The sequence below is a fragment of the Pinus tabuliformis genome, chromosome 3_2, assembly GCF_031772625.1.
Source record: "Pinus tabuliformis cultivar Carrire ecotype Pingquan chromosome 3_2, CPIR1, whole genome shotgun sequence".
In the NCBI taxonomy this organism is placed as follows: domain Eukaryota; kingdom Viridiplantae; phylum Streptophyta; class Pinopsida; order Pinales; family Pinaceae; genus Pinus; species Pinus tabuliformis.
Genome location: NC_142302.1, coordinates 592,130,965 through 592,139,618, shown reverse-complemented (window position 1 = coordinate 592,139,618; position 8,654 = coordinate 592,130,965).

Here is an 8,654-nt window from a genome sequence, read left to right as displayed (position 1 = left end):
GAGGGAGAAGAAATCTGCAGGAGTCAATCCAAATAATGGGAGAGATGTTGGTAAACACATGAAGGGTAGTACCACTATCAGCGATATTCCAACAACTTATAAAGTTAACTAATGATAGTGATATCATGGAATATAAGAGGCCTTAACAGTCATGGAAAATAAAGATACCTACAAGATTGATTGAGAAAGGAAAAGGTTCAAATAGTTTTCCTACATCAAACAAAGGTAACAGGAGAAAAATTAGAGGATATCTTAAGGAAAATGAAATCAAGATATGAAGTAGTAGCACTGGATGTAAAAGGAAGTGTAGGGGGAATAACCATCCTATGGAACCCGATAGAGATAATGATAGGTCATTGGATAGGAATGTCGTGAATCCTGACTGACCTCTTTCAAAATATAGGGAGTAAAGAGTGGATCATAATCTCAACCATATATGGTTCACACACTCCTAGAGAAAAGGAAAACTTTATACAAATCATTAGGAAACTAAGCCAAATGCATGTAGAAAAACTATGGTTAATAGCAGGGGATTTCAATATGATAACCTCACTTGAGGAAATAAAATGAGGTATAAGAAGGGAAGAACCTGAAATGGAACAGTTCAGGGATATGTGTGAAGACCTCCATCTAGTAGATATTCCCACCAATAATGGAACATGTACATGGAAAAACAGAAGAGCAGGAACCCACCAAATTGAGTTAAGGTTAGAGAGGTTGTTAGAAACAGAGAATTTAATAAGTACAGATGTATATTATGAAGTGCCAAGCTTTCCATGTATGGGATCTAATCACTGGCCGATTAGGATGGAAGTAGACATGAAACAAGGGAAGAGTAAGAGGCCATTCCAGTTCAACGCTTTGTGGTTGCGCGACCCCACCTTCTTAGAAAAAATCAAGGAATGGTGGAGATCAACTACAGAACAAGGGAGGCATAAAATGCATACATTCCAACTGCGTTTGAAATAACTCAAAGGTAAAATAAAGAAATGGAACAAAGAAGAATTTGGGAATATTCAACAAGACCAAGAACTGTTACAAGCGAGCATGAAAAGAGTGCAACAATAGATGATAACAAATGGCTGCTTAGAAGCCTTAGTGGAGGAAGAAGGAAAATTCTTGACTAGGATGGAGGAAAGGAAGAAGCAAGAAGAGATCTTGTGGAAACAAAAATCGAGAGTCCGGTGGCTTAGGTAGGGAGAAAGGAACACTAGATTCTTCCATAAAGTAATGATTCAATATAGATAGTTTAACATAATATTTTCATTATTAGACTAGGAATAAAATCGGCTAGTGAAAAATGATGAGATGGAGAACCTATTGGTCAGTTACTTCTAAAATATCATGATAGAACCGAATCCTGATAGGGTAGAAGCAATAAACATGATAACTAGGCATATCCCTTAGCTGGTCACTAGGGACCAGAAACTAGCACTAATGAGGGCTATTACCTTGGAAGACGTGGAGGAGGTAGTCAAAGGACTAAAAAAGAATAAAGCAACGGGTTCGGATGGATTCACGGCATAATTTTCTTAGGAAACATGGTCAATTCTAGGGGACGACATCCTAGGAGTAGTGGAAGAATCCAGAAGAAAAAAAAAGGTACATCCTGACCTAAAATCAAATTTCATTTCTCTTATTCCAAAATACAACCACTGTGAAGAGCCACAGGGGTTTAGACCAATATATTTATGCAATGTAATCTACAAAATTCTCTCAACTATAATGGTAAATCGGCTCAAGCTAATCTTCCCAGCACTGATCTCCCAAGAGAAAACTGGTTTTGTCAAAGGAAGGAAAATTGTGGATGGGATAATAACTTCTCATGAGGCAATCCATTCCCCTAAGAACCTCAAAGCCAAAGGAATGATGATCAAACTAGACCTATCAAAATCATACGATCGGTTAAGTTGGACCTACCTCCAAAGTATCCTGAAAGCCTTTGGCTTTGACCCCTGTTGGATAAATTGGATCTATTCCTTCATATCGACCCTTGTGTTCTCAATCCTCCTAAATGTAGCACCGTCTGAGGCCTTCAATGCAACAATGGGGCTAAGACAAGGAGACTTGATCTCCCTATTCTTGTTCATATTAGCAATTGAAGGGCTAGGAAGATATGTTAAGGAAAAGGTGAAAACATGAAAATTTAAAGGTCTTCGTATGTGGGGAACTTCCTTTAAATCATCAACAATTTGTGTTATCATTCCTCCGGATCTCCAAGGCTAAGGAAGAGTCTAGTTGAGGTAACCACATACCAATCTTTTGAGTTGGTAGCTAGCCCTACCAAGCCGAAGAGGGCTCTCTCCAAAGGATCACAACCAAGAGGACTAGATAAATTAGGGTTTTAGGCTAGATATAGTAGCTCAGGGTTTTGATTTGATTGTGATTGGGGTAGTCACTGGATGAGTGAATTAGGTCAGAGAGTGAAATAAGTAGGGTAAAAGAGAATAAGAATTGCAGACAGCTGATGCGGCAAGGTAGGAAAGTTACTTTAACACTTTGTAGTATAGCGATGAAATGGTTTTGACTAGTGAGGTGCTAAAAAGAGCATGAAAATCATGAATTCTTCTTAAACTGAAGAAATAAAACAAATTATGACGATTTTCCCAAAACATAGCATAGAGGATGTGTTATGCTTATCACACCTTGAAAATCAAACATATTTAGAAGTGAAATCGATCATTAAAAGTACAAAACATTCACACACATGTAACTGAAGAAGAAACAATATCAAAATACCATGCCACAAGAATCCCACCAAAATAGCTGCAACTCATCCAATATATTCCATGCCAAAGTCTGAAACACTAGTAAAACATCCAATGGAATCCAACCTGTAGAATGACTGAGAAATTACATGATATAGGCCTCAAACCAACTCATCCTAGCCTCAGGGGTTGAATCCATGAGAGGATGATTAGTTACAACAAAAATTGGACTGATAGCTAGAGTGTAGGGTGGTCAAAGTGACTCATCCCTAACTTAAGCAAATTGATTTATTACAAGCTATCGAGGCCATTTACCTAACATATTTACCCTAGGTAATAGTAAAAACCTAATAATTAGATCAACCAAATCAATTACATCAATAAAACAATGATTTCCTAGAGGTAAAAATCAATTTTGGAGAGAAACAGTGAAAGACTGGGCTAACTATCAAACACGCAGTGCCATCTTCAAGCTAGCTTTTACCTAACTCCCTGATGACCAAATTTAGCCCAAGATAGCTCATTGGAAAGCTTATGCTGTCTAGTGTCCAAAATTTCCCCTGGTTTTCAAAATGGGATTGATTTGACCCTCCAAAATTTCATTCTCCCAAGACTACTCAAACGTGCAGTGCCTGGTCTAGAAAAAAGGCAGAAACATGATTTTTAGGTGGTTTTTTGCCATTTTCACCTACCAGTTTTTCTTTACAGGATTGGAAACATGGTTTTCCTAGATTTATTAGTCCTTCTGAATCCACTGGTGGTTTCCATTCATCCAACAAATGTCTCAAAAAAGTGCACAATGCCTAGGGCGCTGCGCATCACCAAACCGATGATATGAAATTGCCTCAAAAAATACAAGAAAGACAATTTTACCAAAAATGAGCCAAAAGTCTTCAAAGTTGGTTAAGAAGCTGATGTGTGATGTTGCTAGGCATGGAGTGAAGTGTCTGCAAGTATATCAAGCTTCTTCTTCTCTCCTCGGTGAATTAGGGCTTCAATTTTTGCCTTGGCAGCCTTGAGCTTTGCCCTTGCTCTTTGGTTTCTTCGGCAATAATACTTTTCCATATTTCTCTTAATGTTATTGTCCCTTTTGGCCTTATCTAGGAGGTTTTCCAGATGGTTTTTCACCCTCTCAAGTTCTCATTGACCATTTTGGAAAATTGTTCATTCAGGGTGAGCTCATTAGCTAGTTCAACCTCTTTTTGTTTTTCTAGCTCCAATGCTCTTTTCAGGACTCTAGTCCTTAGCCTTCTTCTTGGAACTTGTTCCTCCAGCTGGTCATTATATTCTCCATATGCTTCATCAAGTAAAGCCTTAGCCTTTTCAGCCTCCCTCTTTGCCTTGATGAGATGAATCTCCATGAGCTCATTTTTGGTCTCAAACTACTTGTTTTCCTGCTCATAGTATGAAATGATGTATTTTTCCCTCTACAAATTGACCTTGAGCTCCCTTATGAGTGCATATTTTTATTTGATGACAATTCTTGTGTTTTCACTGTCATCGTGCTCACTTAGGTGAACTAGGTGAAAATCTTGCTCTATCTCATGGAGGTCCTCCACCAGCTACTGGATCTTTGTCTCTGTCATCTTCTCCTTGCCCTTCTGTACTTGCTTTGCTGATGAAGAAGGCAAGGCCCCTCCCACAATCTGTGGGGAAAACACTTGCCTATGTCCCCTCTTATAAGTATGTGTCAAAATGCTCAAATCAGCCCCTTCAGGTTTGCTGACCTCAACTTGTTCAATGTGCTCTTGCTCTCTGAATTCATCTCTGTTAGGTGAATGAATATGCTCATGGAATGGTGATGATGGTGTAGCTGACTCATCAGATGAGGATGAATGATCCATGGGCTGAGATGGAGGAATGGAGGTGGAAGGATGAGATGATGAAGGAATGCTTTGAATATTTTGAGCAGATGCATGAGTGAATATGGGATTAGCTATGAAGGTGGTCCAAGCAATGTTGAGTTCTTTGAGATGGTAAAGTACTATGATTTTAATGAGGGAATGATGAAATAGGCTCTTCATTTGATATTTATACTCCCTCTTTTGGGCAATGTAGGCCATGTTCTCAACACTCTGGAAAAGATAGTAGGGTATATTGAGCATTTTTACCCTAGTGAAATGCATTAAAAGTCAGATATGATAGGAATAGACTTTGGAAAATCTACCTTCACATGAAAAACATTTCATAATAATCTTCATCATTGGGGCATATCTGTCAAGGAGGTATGAAAAAGGAAAATAACCCCTTCTTTCATTTCGGTACCTTGGTTTCATGTAAGGCTCATAATAATGCCTCTCCAAATCACCTTGTTTAAACCATTTCTCCCCAACATCTGGGATCTCAGTGGCAGCTGATATAATGGCAGTAGATAGAGTAAATGTGATACATGGTAGAGTGACCTAGTGTTCTTGGATTTTAGATATGAAGAACCTAGTCAACTCAGGATGGTGTTGGACTGCCTAAACTTGCTCACAAAAACCATAACAGCTTAGCCATTTGAAGGATGTCACAGTCATAGAGGATGCTAAGAGTTCCCTGAGATCTCTCGGCTCAAATATGTGTATCTGGCCTCCTTTGTGACCTTTATTTACCTCTATTTCTTCCCTATCAGTTTCCTCTTCCTCATTGTGTGGGTTGTATTCCTCATCTGCCATGGTGTTTAGTATCAAACTCTAGGGAGGTGTAAGGTAGGGGGAATGTAGTTTTTAGGCAATAGTAAATGGGAAGGGTAAATATGAAGATGATGGGTGAAGGGGTATATGTATTGGAGGGGGATATAGGGTAGTAGTATGATAGCTTGGGAGATGGAGGAAATTGTTTACAATATAGGGGGTTTGGGAGCCTAGGTAGTTGTAGCACCTAGGACTTAGGGTTTGGGGAGAAAGGGTTATAGGGTATTTGGGATAAAAAAGTTTTACGGAAAAGGGAAGGAAGGTGCAGGGCATTGTATAAAAGGGATTGAGAGTGCAAGGTAGTTTTTGGGGGAGATCTAGGGTTTAGATATAAAATTAAACCAAATCTTCAGTTAAACCTTTCAAACACTTAGGGAGTGGCTCGAGGAGGAGGAAAAACACATTCCTTAGCAGCTACTTACTTACTTGGAGGTTGAATGGACTTTGGAGGAGCTGAGGAGGTGATTGGAGCATTCTTGGACAAACATGCATTTCCAATGCAGAGTGTGCAATGCCTCAGGAAAGTGTGCAATGCCTTAAGGAAACACGCATCAACAGAAGAGAATGTGCAATGCCAGAAGGAAACGTGTAGCACTTACTCTGTTTTGTTGATTTTCGCCCTGAACTGTGAAAAGGGTCTCTTGGGGTTCGCTCAAATAGTGGTAAGAGGCAAATGAGGCTAAGTTTGAAGTCAAGAAGCTCTTTATCGCTGAGTGAATTTTATATTTTAGATAAAAAACCCACTTTCTAATGTTTCATTTCACCTTTTTTTTACCTCTTTGTTAATTTTCTTTCTGACTTTTTCCTTTTCAAGTGGATGATGTTGAAGCTTTAGCAATCTTCACTTTTGACTTTTGATTGAATGATATTAGAAATAGAGTTTGAGTAAATAGCTAGGAATAGTGACTTATTACATATGATAAACATAAAATTACATAAATGAATAAAATTATTACATCTCTCTTTTTGAAATAAAATTACAATCTAAAACAAAACTTTTACTTTTGAAATGAAAATAAGATATCTGGCAACCATGGTTACATGTTTGAAAATCCTTTTTGAATGAAAAAGGATATTATTTCTTTCACTCTCATTCTTTTTTGTTGGCCTTATGCAGTGAATCGGTGTTTTATTGGACCTTGAAAAAATGAAACCTAGATACCTAATGAGAACCTTGAGTGAGGGGACTTCATGTAGACTTGACTAACATAAGACATGATGAAATGAGCTTTTAAAATGTATGTATGCTCAGAAAGGCATAGGAAGGTGGGCCAGAAAATATTGATTGTTTGAGGGAGAGTGGGATTTTGACTTGGGCTACCATGAGTGAGTAAATTTTTTGCTTGAATACCTAGGTGGAATGATAAAAACTTTCAACATGGGATAGTAATATGATATAAAAGAGGAGTTTTGATCACTGATGGAAATATGCAAAAACTGACTCTAACAGAGGACATCATGATGTTCTATCAACTACTCTCAAGGAAGCCAAGTCCCTCCTAGCCATTTTGCAAGATTTCAAGAATGGCTTAGGAATGCAGATCAACAAAGAGAAGTCGGATATGTTCTTCTTCAACACAACAGCTAAATCCCAAGCCTTCCTGGCAAGAATAATGGGCTTCTGCATAGGAACCCTACCATAAAAATATCTGGGGATCCTACTAAGTCTTAAACCTCTCAGAGTAGAAAATTGGAAGGTTATTTTGGCTAAGATCCAAGGTCACCTTCAGAACTGGACTTTCCGGACATTAAACATGGTGAGTAGAATCATCCTGCTAAAGGCGTTGTTGCAATCAATTCCGATCTACCAGCTCTCAAGCTTAGCAGTACCCAAAACAATGTGTAATTTGATGACAAATATATTTAAGAAATTCCTATGGCAAGGGCCACAAACAACAAAGAAATGGGATTTATTTTCTTGTAACTGGATAATTAAGCCAAGAAAAGTAGCAGGGTTGGGCCTTCGTGATCCGTATATTCTGAACCTTGTTATGGGAGCCAAGCTATGGTGGATATGGATACAGGGATCAACAAACTTATAGAAAGAAATATGGGGAAGAAAATATGGGTTGCCTAGGTCGACCAGAGGAAGACTAAGAACCCAGGAAACTATAAAGGGTTTGACTATATGGAACCTAGCAGACAAAAATAAGGAATCGATCAGAAACCATAGCTTCTTAGAGATTAGGGGAGGAGACAAAGCTAGGTTTTGGCAAGATGTGTGGAAGCAGAGAGAAAATTTATTCAGCATGCCCGACCTAACAGAAATATTGTTAAATACAAATCAAGCAGCAAATCAGACGGTGAGTAAATTCTAGGAAGTGGAGACTAAATTACTCTGTAGAAAATGGCAGAGGAGACAACACTGGCTAGATGCACTAGATTCTATTCAGTGGGTGGCCTACGATAAGGAGATGGACCCCAAAAGAATAGTGATAGCGAAAGGATCATATATTATAAGGTGGGGATATAGAATAAAAGAAATGTTTACTATCCAAGAAGGATATTACCTAAAATCATAACACCAACAACAGTAAGGGTTACCTATATGGGAATGAATATGGAAGGATAAAATATGGCCATAAGTAGCTTTATGTTTATGGGTGGTCCTCCATGGCTGCGCCCTAACATGGGACCAATTACAAATAAGGGGGATGCAGGGACCATTGGTTTGCTGCATATGTGAAGGACAAATGGAAACGATGGAACAACTTCTAAATATCTACAGTTACAGTAATGTCCTATGGCAGAATCATCAAATTATCTTCAGCCATACAGAGATTGAGCAATCAAGTACAAAAAAACAACGTAAAACAGGAGAAAGAAAATCTACCAGAGTCCCATACTGAAACACGCTTTGAACATCTCTCTAGGATTTATCCTATGGGCAGTGTGGAAAGAGTGGAATCAGAGAATTTTTAAAGGGGAAAAAAGACAGCAATGGAGGTATGGGAAAATGATAGTACATAATATCCGTGAGATGATTCTAGCTGAGAAATGGCACCCAAAAGACTTGGAAACCACATCACGGGAGAGCCGAATAATGGAAATGTTAAATCTCAGCATGCGAATGTTGATGCCAAACTCTTGGAAGATGAAATCTACAACCCGGAAATCCTTAGCCTACTTTGCATTTCCCCTAGATTATTTTATAAAACTAAACATTGATGGTGTAGCCAAAGGAAATCCAGGAGAAGTAGGCCTAGGAGGAGTTTTCGTAGACCACGAGGGAAAAACAATCCGACTATTTGTAATGGATTGTGAAATAGCG